This window comes from Dermochelys coriacea, chromosome 11 (genome assembly GCF_009764565.3).
Source record: "Dermochelys coriacea isolate rDerCor1 chromosome 11, rDerCor1.pri.v4, whole genome shotgun sequence".
Lineage (NCBI taxonomy): Eukaryota > Metazoa > Chordata > Testudines > Dermochelyidae > Dermochelys > Dermochelys coriacea.
In genome coordinates, this window is record NC_050078.2 from 21,264,894 (window position 1) to 21,278,923 (window position 14,030).

Sequence of the window (14,030 nt, forward strand, 5' to 3'; positions counted from 1 at the left end):
GAAGTATTAATCTTGTTACAGCCAGAAATTGATAAAATATATTTGTGTATATGATAATTTACATAAAGAAGGGGTATAAGGAATCCAATGTAGTTCCCTCTTTTCAGCTGCGTTCAGTCCCCGAGATGGTGTAAACTGAATCAGTGCCTCCCTTAACTTACTTTTCCATCTGTCTTTGTACTGAATGGTCTCCACACTGTTGTAAGAATGTGCAAAGCGAGTTTGTAAGTATAAACAATGCAGGAAACCACTTTGCTGTATTTATCTTATTCTTATCCTTATGTATGTTTTCCTATGACTTCAACTCTATTTGTCTATAGTAACTACAGCCCATAAGTTTCTATGCGTGTTTCATCAATTTTATCTTCTTAATTAATTCTAAATAGCCACCTGAAAAAGTACCTGTTATCTGTAACAAGTGCGTGTTGCACCCCAATAACTAATATTACAATTTCAATAATCAATCAATCTGTGGTTGTGCTTTGTTCCCTACATTAATTAAAAGGCTTCAGCACCTTGAGGAAACTACAACTGCTATTCTATGCTACTAATTTTCTGAATTCTATTGATGTTAGTTTGCTAATTCCTTTGCAGCCCTCACCAAGTTTTCAAATGAACAAATATACTTCTACAGAATTTATTTTCTACAGAATATTCTGTATATTTACAGAATGCTGGCATATTTTTTCTGCTTTCTTGCATTGTGTGCTAGAAGCAAAGTGAAACTAATAAGACCTTCCAGCAGTATTATCTAGGGTTCAGACATCAGATAACTTTTTGTTTTCACTTTTCCACTCACAGAAAAGAGCAGCAAGAGACACCAGAGAGAAGGAGCAGTGATGTCTATTTAATTCCAAATTTTCTTAGTAGCGAAATATCCTACTTTTCAATGTATCTAGCTTTGGTGACAATTTGGCTTTCAAAAATCAAAATACAAGCAATTTTTCCAGAGCTGGTCAAGAATTGGTCAGTACTTAAAATGATGATATTGTATAAGAGCAGTGTAAAAAAAATCAGAATAGCTGTTATCTATATTCTAGTTCTGATAGGATTGCCTTATACTGTTAAATTCTTAATATGACTTTGAAATTTTAGCTCAAGGAAAACTAAGACATTTAGCTCTTTTGGTTCAGTAATCAGTAATAGAACATCCGCTGCTGTATCAACTTCAATCTGTGAATTTTAATTTTTCAGCTAGGCCAAAACAGGACAGTCATGAATTTCTTTTTGTGAGAACTCACTGCATACTTGAGATGTCTATAATTTATGGAATTATAGACTGGTATTTCTCAGAATTTGTTCCAAATTTCTGTCTATAAAGTTTATAAAACATTTTGAATGAGGTGATAAGAGATGTATCAAAGGATATGTGAAAGGATATCTTCTCAGGAAATGAAAAAGTATATTTTGATACACTTTCAGAGAAAGGACCAAGTTCACCCCTAGTGTAACTCCAGTGACCTAACTGGTTATCCTAGGATGAATTTGATCCAGTACGATTAAGCTATATAGACAGAGCAACTATAGTCTCTCTCTTTTTATTATATTACTAATACCTAGAACTGAGCTAAAGTGAAATTTCTATTTGAATACACTGTCAATGGCCAATTTGACTTTTAAAAAGTAAGAACAAGTTAACCAGCACAAATTAAACTAAAAAAATTACTTATTCCAGGATTTTCTCCAGGCTTGAGGATAACCTTTCCTAGGAGAGGTCAGTTTTTACAGAGATGCTAGCCTCAATTTATTCTGAAATGAAAGATGGAAAAGACCTACCTGTTCTCTATTAGGTTGTCTATTAGGTTTCCCATACCATCCAGGTAAATGCATATTCTTCAGTGCTTTGTCCTTTCTTGTTTTCAAAGGGTAAGTAAAACTGGCATAAGTGTTTTTTCTCAATGTGTATATTTTAAAGTTAATGAAAAATCTTTGGACATTGATCTTGAACATATATAGTGCCTTTCATACCTATGGATGCAAGAATGCACACAAACTATAAGGAAGGATCATTTCTACTAGAAATGGAAAAAGCAGCTGTTTAACAGCACATTTCAATACTAAAGAATGGTTTAGGATAGGAAATGAAGTTGAAATTATGGGCAGGAATAAACATGCTCTTGAAAACAGTACAAAAGACCATATGTAACCAGAATCTTGTCCTTCCTCCTCATCTAAGATCCTGCAGCCTCAGCAGTCATGGCTTCAGTACGTACTCAGAGAAAAGGGTCAAACCTGCTCACTTGACTCATATGAATCCCAGATTAATACTGTGCATATGGGCAGAAACAACAATTGTTTCCCCATTCTTCCAGCATATATCACTGAGATTGAAGTGCTCCTTTGTAACACAGTTTCCTCTCCTGGACATTATAGGTAGGTGCTTAAGGAACTGGCCATCCTGTTATATAGTGTGATTTGGTGATCTGAAGCAGACACCAACTAGTATCCTATCTTGTGCTTGAACTGTTAGCACATTGATCAATAACCATTCAAGATAATGGTGAATCACTTGCTTCTGAGTGACCCCCACCTCTTTAACCCACTCATTTCTTCTTAAAAACAAAAAACCCTCTAGTTTGACGTAGCCATTGGAGTGAAAGTACCAATTAATTCAGCGAAGTCCAGCATTCTGTGCTGTAAAGATTATTACAATAGTCCCTTCTGGACTTAGAATCAACAAATTTCTAATCAATTTCAGAAAAAAATCCAAGGCAATGGATAGCTCTGTACAGGATTGTACATGCTACGTGAGCTCCCTCATTTTCTGAGCCCTTTCCATGCGTATGATTCAATAGCAGTACTGGTACCAGTAGTGAATGAGACTAATAGTATTAGTGATGCCACAGACTGATGCATTCTGGGATGCTCTACATGTGCAGCCATCTACACTATCTGGTGGCGATCTTGCAAATACTCACACAAATGCCTAGTTTCATGCATGTGACTAGTTCCAATGAAGGCAAGGAGACTATTCATATATGTAAAAGTTAAGCACATGCATAACGTTTTGCAAAATCAGGGCCTCTGTCTGATGCAGGAACAAACAAACCTCCACTCCCTGAACAGCTGCAGGGATTTAAATCCAAGATCCATAGGTCAAAGACCAACAATTACCCAAAGATTCCTCACAAAGACTATGATTAGCCACCAATGAAGAGTTCTTACCCAGACTCATTAAAGAAAACAAAATAAAGCCCCCTGATGTGAGGATCTTTAAAAAAGTAGAAAATAAAGGGTTTTTTTCTGCCGCCAAGGTTTGTATTTACAAACACTATAGTGCATCTGGTTTCTGTAGCATCTTTCTGAGCTGCAAAAGATTTCCTGAGGTGGAGTTGTTTGATGTTATGAAAGCTTCTGCATCTAGAATCTTTCTCAAAAAGAAAAGGAGTACTTGTGGCACCTTAGAGACTAACAAATTTATTAGAGCATAAGCTTTCGTGAGCTACAGCTCACTTCATCGGATGCATTTGGTGGAAAAAACAGAGGAGAGATTTATATACACACACAGAGAGAACATGAAACAATGGGTTTATCATACACACTGTAAGGAGAGTGATCACTTAAGATAAGCCATCACCCACAGCAGGGGGGGGAAAGGAGGAAAACCTTCCATGGTGACAAGCAGGTAGGCTAATTCCAGCAGTTAACAAGAATATCAGAGGAACAGTGGGGGGTGGGGTGGGGGGGAGAAATACCATGGGGAAATAGTTTTACAGTTTGCAAACTGGATACAATTAACTTAGGCTTGAATAGAGACTGGGAATGGATGAGTCATTACACAAAGTAAAACTATTTCCCCATGGTATTTCTCCCCCCCACCCCACCCCCCACTGTTCCTCTGATATTCTTGTTAACTGCTGGAATTAGCCTACCTGCTTGTCACCATGGAAGGTTTTCCTCCTTTCCCCCCCCTGCTGTGGGTGATGGCTTATCTTAAGTGATCACTCTCCTTACAGTGTGTATGATAAACCCATTGTTTCATGTTCTCTCTGTGTGTGTATATAAATCTCTCCTCTGTTTTTTCCACCAAATGCATCCGATGAAGTGAGCTGTAGCTCACGAAAGCTTATGCTCTAATAAATTTGTTAGTCTCTAAGGTGCCACAAGTACTCCTTTTCTTTTTGCGAATACAGACTAACACGGCTGCTACTCTGAAATAGAATCTTTCTGATTTACAAAAGGCTTAACAGGTCTGGATTTCCTGGTCCTCCCGCTCCCCATCCTAATTCTTTCTGCCATTTAATGAGGCTGCTTAGCATTCTCAGTAGGCACTATGCAAGCTCAGCCCTAAGACAAAAGATGGAGTTGTTTTGAAACAGAAGATGAATAATATTGTCAGAAGTATATTAATGAGCTAACGTGTCTACACACCCATGCAAGGAGTATAGGTAATCAGAAAACTGAACAAGAAATGTTAATTAAGGATGGAGAATATGGTGTAGTAGGAATAACTGAAGCCTGCGGATGATTTTCATAACTAGAATGTCAATTTTGATTGTCACCAAGAAGGGAAAAAGGAAGAAGAGGTGGGGGCCATTAATGTCAAAGCTATTTGCACTGCAAGGGAATTACAATGACAAAGAAGAGAGTGGTGGTGAAATTATTTTGGGAGAGAGATTGCATATGTAACAGGCCAAAGGCTGAGTACTTTCAGATGCCTGAGGTTTCTGGCCTCTTGTCTTGCAATGTAGGAAAGGAGAATAGTAGGTCAATAAAATGCATCCTGTTACATCTTAATCCTTTATTCCTATCTTGGAATAACACAAACTACAACAGCCTTCATCATGAAAAGGATTCAGTGTTCCTCATCAGAGATTTGACCAGGAGAATCAGTGAAGATGACAAGTCTACGCAAAGGATTGTCAGGCTGGGTAATAATATGGGGAAAGTCCTCAGAGGCCTGATAAGGCCAGGACTGGACAAATATTTAAAATTAGAGGCTCCTTATTTATACAGTAAAGGCAGGGATTTTCAAAGGATCCTTAAGAGCCCAAACCCTACTGAAATTCAGTGGGATTTGGGTGCCTAACTCCCGTAAGCTATTTTCCCCACCTGTAAAATGGAGATACTGATAATGACCTTCTTTGTAAAGCACAGTAGCGGGGTGGTCACGCCACTCTGGCCCGGAAGAGGTTAAAGGAGCCCTGGAGAGGCCTGAGGCTGGGAAAGGCTAGGCTGATTGGGAAAGCAGCCACAGGTGTGGCCCACTCAATCAGCACCCAGGTGGCCCTTATAAGAGGGCTGGAGGCCAGATGCAGAGGAATCTCTCTCTAACAGTGGAGAGAGAAGGACTTGGCTGCCTGGGAGAGCAAGGTAGGTAGTGCAGTGGAAGGGTAAAGGGAGCTGGGGAATTCCAGCCTGATAAACCCCCAGGCTGCAGGCCTTGGTAAAGTCCCAGAAAGGTACTGGGGCTGCAGAGGGGCAGCCTGGGAATAAGCAGAGGCAGCTGGTCCCAACCCCTTGCCAATGATGAGCGGCCATTACACTGCAGTCTGCCCCAGTGAGCGGGGGTTAGATGATGACTGGCAGTAGCCACTGAGGCAATGTGGGTTTAGAGGGTTGGGGGTTCCCCTGGGAGGGGAGACCCAGAGTGTGGGGGTATTGCTGGGGCAGAACCCCAGGGTAAAGGGCACTGAAATCCAGGAGGGACACGGGCCAGCAGCAAGTGAGACATTGGCCTGCAGAGGGTGCTCCATATGCTGGAGAGCTAATTTCTAGGACTACCAGCAGGAGGTGTCACACTGGTGAGTTGTTGCTTCGCTACAAGCACTTTGAGATTTGTTGATGAAAAGCTAGGTATTCTATTTTATATTGAAAATTTCAGCCAAAGCAAATAGATCTTTATATAAATAGGTGGGAGCATAACTTATAAGAAAGCTACATAAGGGGAAAGAAAAGACCAGTCTAACATAACCAGCAGGAAGCTTTCTTTTACCTTTAGGTTTATTGCTGCTCATTATGGATTTACAAAATGAAATCTCTGCATATCAACACAGTAAACAAGAAAGATGAGTCATCAATACATTGGGTTAGGAAATAAACAGCCTTGTTCACATGTTCCTTTTTCTTACAAAATTGAAGTAAATTATTTATTAATTAAGCTTCTTCCTGTCTGTGTCTTTGTTGTCCATGCTAATCTTAACAAGTAACAATTAAGGAACAATACAAAAATCCTTTTTTTTTTTTCTTTTTCTAATCCATTAAGAAGAGAACAGAACTGATGATAAAGTAGTCCTGATTAATCAAATCTGTTACGTTATTGGAGGGAGGTTGTATCACAGTCAACTAATTTTTACAGAACAACCATAGTTGATTATAGCACAAGTGACTGGAGAAATGCAGGACTGCCATAAATATAAGGGGAAGGGTAACCTTTCTGTATACAGTGCTATAAAATCCCTCCTGGCCAGAGGCAAAATCCTTTCACCTGTAAAGGGTTAAGAAGCTAAGGTAACCTCGCTGGCACCTGATCCAAAATGACCAATGGGGGGACAAGATACTTTCAAATCTGGAGGGGGGGGGGGGAGTTTTTTGCCTGTCTGTGTGATACCTTTGCCCAGAACAGATCAAGGAAGCAAGCTCTCCATCTCCTGTAGAGTTCGTAAGTAATCTAGCTAGAAAATGCATTAGGTTTCCTTTGTTTTTTGGCTTGTAAATTCACTGTGCTGGAAGGAATGTGTGTTCCTGTTTTTGTGTCTTTTTGTAACTTAAGGTTTTGCCTAGAGGGATTCTCTGTTTTGAATCTGATTACCCCGTAAAGTATTTACCATCCTAACTTTACAGAGGTGGTTCTCTTACCTTTTCTTTAAATAAAATTCTTTTTTGAAGAACCTGATTTTTTTCATTGTTCTTAAGATCCAAGGGTTTGGGTCTGTGCTCACCTGTACCAACTAGTGAGGATATTATCAAGCCTTCTGCAGGAAAGGGAGTGTAGGCCTTGGGGGAATATTTTGGGGGAAGACATCTCCAAGTGGTCTCTTTCTCTTTTCTTTGTTTAAATCACTTGGTGGTTGCAGCATTCTGTTCAAGGACAAGGCAAAGTTTGTACCTTAGGGAAGTTTTTTAACCTAAGCTGGTAAGAATAAGCTTAGGGGGTCTTTCATGCAGGTCCCCTCATCTGTACCCTAGAGTTCAGAGTAGGGAAGGAACCCTGACAAGGACGAAGGGGGATGTTCAAAATATCACAAATATGAGATGTTTCTGAAAATCTTTGCAAGTATCAGTGCAAATCAGATACTTGACCAAGAGAAGGGATGAGAGATTTGTCTCACCAGGACTGTCTGGTACTAATGGTGGATTTGCATTTCCCAGATACTTTCAGTTGTCAACTAAAGTTGTTGTTATTATTATGTTAAGCAAGAATGTGACTGTATCTTTACTCTTTGTTCTTCCTATAGTACTCTGGATGCCCAGGAATGCAAACTTCCATAAAAGATTATTAGAAACCCAAAGTGGGTGTCATTCACAGGATATAGGTTGGAGTGACACATTCACAATATATTCAACATTTTTCCTGAATATTGTGGATGGTCTTTCTGATGGGTCAAAGGCCAGCAAATCATTCATAGTCCATGGCACTTAAACTGAGTAGAATAAGTAGGAGCCAGCATATTGCAGGATTTCCTTCCAAATGCAAGAGTCAATTTCAGATCCCAGCTGTTTTTCCCAATTTACAACTAAAAGTCATTATAGCGGTATTAATTTTAGAGCATTACTTGCCCTTCCTGTCACATTCATGTGGTCTTCCTGAGATTTTGGCAGATATTTTATTTCTGCAAATACTGAATATAAAAGGAAAAATTTGAAGTTTCAGCTATTTCAAAAATGAAGAAACTACACCATAACCTAGCTTAGTTATCCTGTCCCTATCTAATATAAACATTTGTAGCACATAACATAAGTTGACCTCTTTATCTTCTAGTTCATGAGAAGTAGAGCAGGAGCCTTTAAGTTGATGAGATGTTAACAAGACACTACATGAGGGACCATTTTCTGAAACTGTCAACACCAAGTTGTCAAGAGACAACTGAGTTGTAAAATGCTCCTGTCACCATGGGAGGTGCATCGTATCATTGAAGCATGCGGATAAATTGATATCCACCTCATGGAAGTTGCTATATGAACAAAATAAGGGAGTAAGAAACTCGTCAATTGATCAATTAATATAAAAACAGCAGAAAGAATACAGTACATTATTATATTTTCTTGAATATATGTGGCAATCAATTTTTCCTGCGATATTAAATGTATTCCCTCATGGTTCCCAATGGATGCCATGAACTATGAATACAGCAATCTGTATAATAGGTGTCAGAATAATCAAAGTAATATGTGTCAGAAGCAATGAGTATATAGTAATTAAACAAATCTTCCAAGAACTTGACATACAAAGATCTTAAAAAAAAAAAACAAACAAAAAAACCCCCACCATTTCATGCACAAAAGTGGCTTCTAATACAGTTTCAAGGCCAGATGATAAGTATTCTTCCACCTGATATAGTTCCTCACATTTCACCATGAATAAATAGCCTTTCGTTTAGTCAAACCAGACAATGCAGCACACACAATGAAGAGATCATGGTCAATATTCACATTCAGCTGAATTTGGACTTGATCTGAACCTTAACTCACTTAATCAGTAATGTATTCTCTCAAATTAGAGTTGATAACTTTCATTTAAACTGTGGATTATATCCCAGCTACATTAAGCCAAAAACAAGGCATTCCTAGTTAAATGCACTTGTAGAGGAGAATAGACAAATCTAAAGTATAATCATCTATAGGAAAATTATGCAAAACTAGAATTAAATAGCCCAATCTTCCCTGTACCCACCCCATCCAAATGAAGCTCTACCCCAGTAGAACTTCATGTATTCTCCATCTTTTCTAGTTATTGAAGTCCACTATAGTTTTGATTAAAAAAAAAGTACTTGTGGCACCTTAGAGACTAACAAATTTATTTGAGCATAAGCTTTCATGAGCTACAGATCACTTCATCGGATGTGAGCTGTAGCTCATGAAAGCTTATGCTCAAATAAATTTGTTAGTCTCTAAGGTGCCACAAGTAATCCTTTTCTTTTTGCGAATACAGACTAACACAGCTGCTACTCTGAAACTTATAGTTTTGATGTTACCAACCTAATTAGTCTGAAAGATATTATTATGATGGGTGAGGTGACAATTTAGGGAATATATGTACAATTTACAAATTTGGGGATTTTATGAAATTGTTGTATCACTGAAGTCTCAGTATATGAGAAATAGCTTGTCTGCTGTCAGGGCAGTCTAGCGTATCTCTCAAATCAAGGACAAGCAAAAGTCATTAAACCTTGATGGTTGCCCATTCAAACAGAAGCACCTTAGGACAATGGGTTAGTTGAAGCTAAGAGAACTAGTGGTGTTCAACTTTTCTCCAAGGGGCTGAGGCTTAAAGGAGTGGAATTTTCCCAGAAGCGGAACAATCTTTGGCTTAGCACTTCGGTTTCAGGCTCCTGGCTGTAATCATTAGGTCTCACCCCCATGGCCCAATCCCTATGGTAAGTGTCCAGAAGAGGGAGCTTTACTAGGGCTTTGTCAGGTGGCAACATAAAACCTACGGTCAATAGTGCTTTGCATTCCAAAGGGTCAGAGCTCACTTTATTTTTAAAGGAATAGAGACCAAACCCAATAAAGAATAAAACATGCTTCTTACAATATCCTTGCTTTTCTTTGGAAGTCTTCCATTCAAGGTCAGACTAGGCTTGATTTTGCTTCATTTGTGAAATCTGAATAGATAACAACCCAGGTGATGTGGTAGGAAAGATATAGAAAAGAGACAGATATAAAGCCAGCAGAAGTATTCCTGTGGAGTTCAATAGGCTTTAGATCAGCTCTGAAGATAGGTATGAAAAAACAAGGGTGAAATCCTGGCTCCACTGAAGTCAATGGGAGTTTTGCCAGTGTTTTAAACCAAGGCATGATTTTACCTAATGCAGCAATAACAGGAACAACAAAATACTCTCTTGTGCTAAGTATGAACAGTGTTAGTAAAATGGAGCCTGTGATGGGACAAAGAGGCTTCACAACAGCAGAGAAGGGGTTAGGAGAGTCTATGGGCCCAGCTAGCCCCACCCTGCTTTACCCCTGGCCAATGCCAAGCCTGGAGGGAGAATAAAAGGAGAGCCTGGCTCAGTTCAGGGCTGATTGGCCAGGAATGAGGTTGGAGCTCTGTCTCTGCCTGAAGCAAGCTTTGCTGGCTGAGAGATGGGCATACTAGCCGAAGCAGCCACTGGGGATAAGTAGTTAGACCTCAGGAAAGAGCAACACTCAGTTAAGAGACTGCATGTGAAATAAGACCAAAGGAAAGGGCAAGGACACCCCACTGGCAGACTGGGAATGCTCCAGTATTGAATTGACTTTGTTTTTTGTTTTAAAGTATTTCAGGGATGAGATCCTTCAACCCCACCCCATTCCAGAAGGGAGTAAGAATGAAGGGATGATTATCAGTTTGGCTGAAGCCTGCCTTAATGAACCTCTGGAGACACAGACTTCCTCTCCTTCCCCACTCCTGCCAGGAGAATTGTGGCCATGTCAGAGCATCAGGAAGCTCCAGGGTGAGCTGTGCTCTAGGCAAACCACTACAGATTTGATTGAGAATGCAAGTATAACCTAGTCCCTGTGCAAGGAAGCTAGTCAAGCCTTGAAAAGAAAAGATGGATACCCTAAAGCAAATGTCTCTCCTTCCCTGTAGCTGGATGGCTATGGATCCACTGCTAAAATGGGTGGCTGAACAGAACACTCAATACGAGCAACAACAAATCTTCCAGCAAATAGCCAACCACCAGCAGCCATTTAATATACTATCTAATGTTCCAATAGCAGCAACAAGTAAAATAGGTGATCACTGTACTATGGCTGCCTACTATAGCAGTATTGGCAAAACTTGATTCAGCAGTAGCCCCTTTCCCGTCAGGCTTACAAAGAGGAGGCCTGATAACAAGGCCTTCCTTGAAACTTTGAGGTAAATGGGAACTGCAGCCTAGTGATCCCTTGAACAATAGGCAGTTTTGCTGGCCCCATACTTAACTGGGATTGAGCAAACAGCTAATTGTGCTTTTAGACCTTCTCACTGTCTGAGACTATATGCAGGTCAAAGCAGCATCTTTAATACTCTGGACATCTCATAAGAGATACTCCACAACATTTCTGGGAAGAATGGTATCCTTTCAGAGCACAGTCCTTCATGATTGCTGAAAAGCTATGAAATTCATGTTGGAGATGGCTCAGACCTGAGATGAAGACAGGAACTCAGATGGCAAAGATGACTTTACTTGAACTCTTCACCCAGATATTCCCCACCCTAGGGGAAAGGACTGTCCTAGGCCATGAAGACCATGGCACTGTTCCTTTCTTCTGCAAATCAAATTTCTTCTCCCTGCTGCACTTCCTATTCTCCATTCCACCTACTCCTCATTTCTCCATACCTTTCTTCCTCCTCCCAGCCCCCATACACATTAAAGGCTCATTATCTTTATTTTTAAAAAAAGTAGTATATATATTTGGTACTGTAAAATTCACTTGCCACAACTTAACTCTTCTTTCATGATCTTTGGTGCATGTATGTAACTTTGCATGAAGCTCAAGTTATATAACATTTCCAAACTTTTCAAACACCCTATTGCATGAAAAGCAACTGGGGGAGAGGGGGGAACCTCATCTTGATGCCAATGCTACAAAGAGCTAGATATTTTAAGGTTAAATTGTTAAAGAGGTATTTTTAAGAAAAGTTTCTTTCTTTTGCTTACAGTCTTAGCTGAGTAAAGTTTGACAAGCTCTGGGCAGTGTCAACCCTCCCACCCCTATGAGTCACTGAGTTGCTGTTGCATCTGGTGCTTTATTTAAAAAAACTGCTACAGCACAGCTACAAACATTGTAGGTAACCCTTTCATGTTTCTCAATCACGGGGGACCATGTAAAGCACAAGAATGAGTGTATCCTTAATCACTACTGGCTTCTCCATTCCTGAAGAAAATGATAAGGAGATCCCCCTTGCTCTGTAAGACGTTTTATTTTTCTTAATGAGGCAGCTGCAGAGAGCTATTTGGTCAGACTTTTTCCTTATTCACAGCAAAATCCTTATGGAATTAATAGTTTTGTTATATTCAGAGTATAAAAGTAAACAGCATATGGCTTTCGTTAATATTATGTCACAGCACAATCTGTCAGAAAATGTAATTTTTTTTGAGCAATTTTATTTATTTGCAGTTCACAGGGGAAAAACAAAAACAAAAGATCCTCTGCCTCTAAAATGCAGCAAACAATTTCTTAATTTTTGGTTTGTATTCCCAGTTTAAAAAGTATGTCTGTGCATATTGCCTTCAATAACAAAACTAAAATGGAAAAGCAGTTGCTTTGTTACCAGGAGTTAAAAGGTCATTTCCCCTTGATGAAAAGCCTTTTCTATCAGGTAAGTAGCTGCTACACTCCATAAAACTGGCAACCCTTCAAAAGGTTTTAGAAACTAGCAACATTGTTTGAAGATAAGGTCATTCGCTTTGTGTTTAGTCCTGCAAACCTTACTAGGTGACCCTTTGATATTGAAATGAAGAGAGCTTTAAATTGTTTATCTTTATACAGCTAATCACTGGCTGATCACTTTTTTAAACAATCAAAAACCATAGCTGAATTAAACTGTATAAAATATTGTGATATATTTCCAGCAAGGGGCGATTGCTACTAAGTATTGCACATGGGATATGCATACAACTACACTCAATGTTTGGTTCTGAGCCCCAGGCTTTCCCATTATTTTATACTCTGTTTGACAGACACTATTAGCTCAATAACTGCTGACATGATATTCACTGCTAGTTATATTGCTACAGTAGATTAATTACTATACTAGATTAATAAAACTGAATAAATAAAGTATGTAAAATCTGTAACCTCTTATTGGGAATATTATGCCAGCATTAAACAAAGCTTGCATTTAATATGTACAATACATCAAAATTTACTTATGAGCACTATTGCCAGGCACTATGTAAATGTGTATTGTTATATGTGTAATTAACTGAACTATAACATTTATCTGATATACAGCACAAACTTCTCCCTGGAGGAATGGATTCTGTTTTTTAAATACTTTTTCTTAATTTATGCTGTGGGTTTTTACATATTTTCCTTTAATGGAACAAGTTATGAATCCATGTCATTTTCTAACACAGTAAGCATTTTCAGAAGGATTGTATTTTCTCTTTTGTATTATAAAAACAAAAAAAAATGCCCAGTCCCACATATATAGTAAATACTGTGCCTGGTAAGTGTGCTTCAGGGTCCACAAAACCACTTTCACTATGTGAACTTTCAAATTAGCTTAATTGTTTTAATACCATTTCCACGCTATTTTGGATACTCTTTAAAATTATATCTCTATCGCTGTAGATGTTGCTCAAAAGTATACATAAACAGGTTGTGTCTCAGTTTATAACATTCATTAACACTGTATCCCTCAAATCACTGTCAAACAACTAAAAAGTACCAAAATCCTTACCTAATGGAGCGGACCCAGTACAAAGATGCAACAAGGGAATCCAAAGGATGTAAGCAACAAGTAGGAGATGCTGATGGAAAGATAAGGGTTGCTGCATGTTGTCCAAGGATATGTTTATCCATCCATCTGCAGTTTTTTAGACGTTAACTTTTGAAGTACTAAACTTTGCAAGAAAAGACATCAGCTTGCCTTTGTGTTTAAATCTGCCTTTTTTTAAAAAAAAACAAACAAACAAAACACAACCCTCTCTCCTGAGGAGAGCTCAGTGTATTTTCAACTGAGAACCCCTTCAGCTATATATAAAATGTATGCATCACAACACATACCACCACCACCACCACCAGAGACTGTAGCCCACACTCCAGCTGCTCTATATACTCTAACACAACACACACACACACACACACACACACACACACACACACACACACACACACACACACACACACACACACACACACACACATGTATACACACAGAGGGTGGGAGCAGTCTGTAC

At 39.0% G+C, this 14,030-nt stretch overlaps 1 long non-coding RNA gene across 1 annotated transcript; it reads left to right on the plus strand.

The window, feature by feature from the left end:
• Window positions 1-5,259: 5,259 nt before the first annotated feature.
• Window positions 5,260-13,773, plus strand: LOC122458079. The gene is made up of 2 exons (XR_006277913.1): window positions 5,260-5,313; window positions 10,415-13,773. It is a non-coding gene; the product is annotated as an uncharacterized LOC122458079 (long non-coding RNA).
• The last annotated feature ends 257 nt before the right edge of the window (window positions 13,774-14,030 follow it).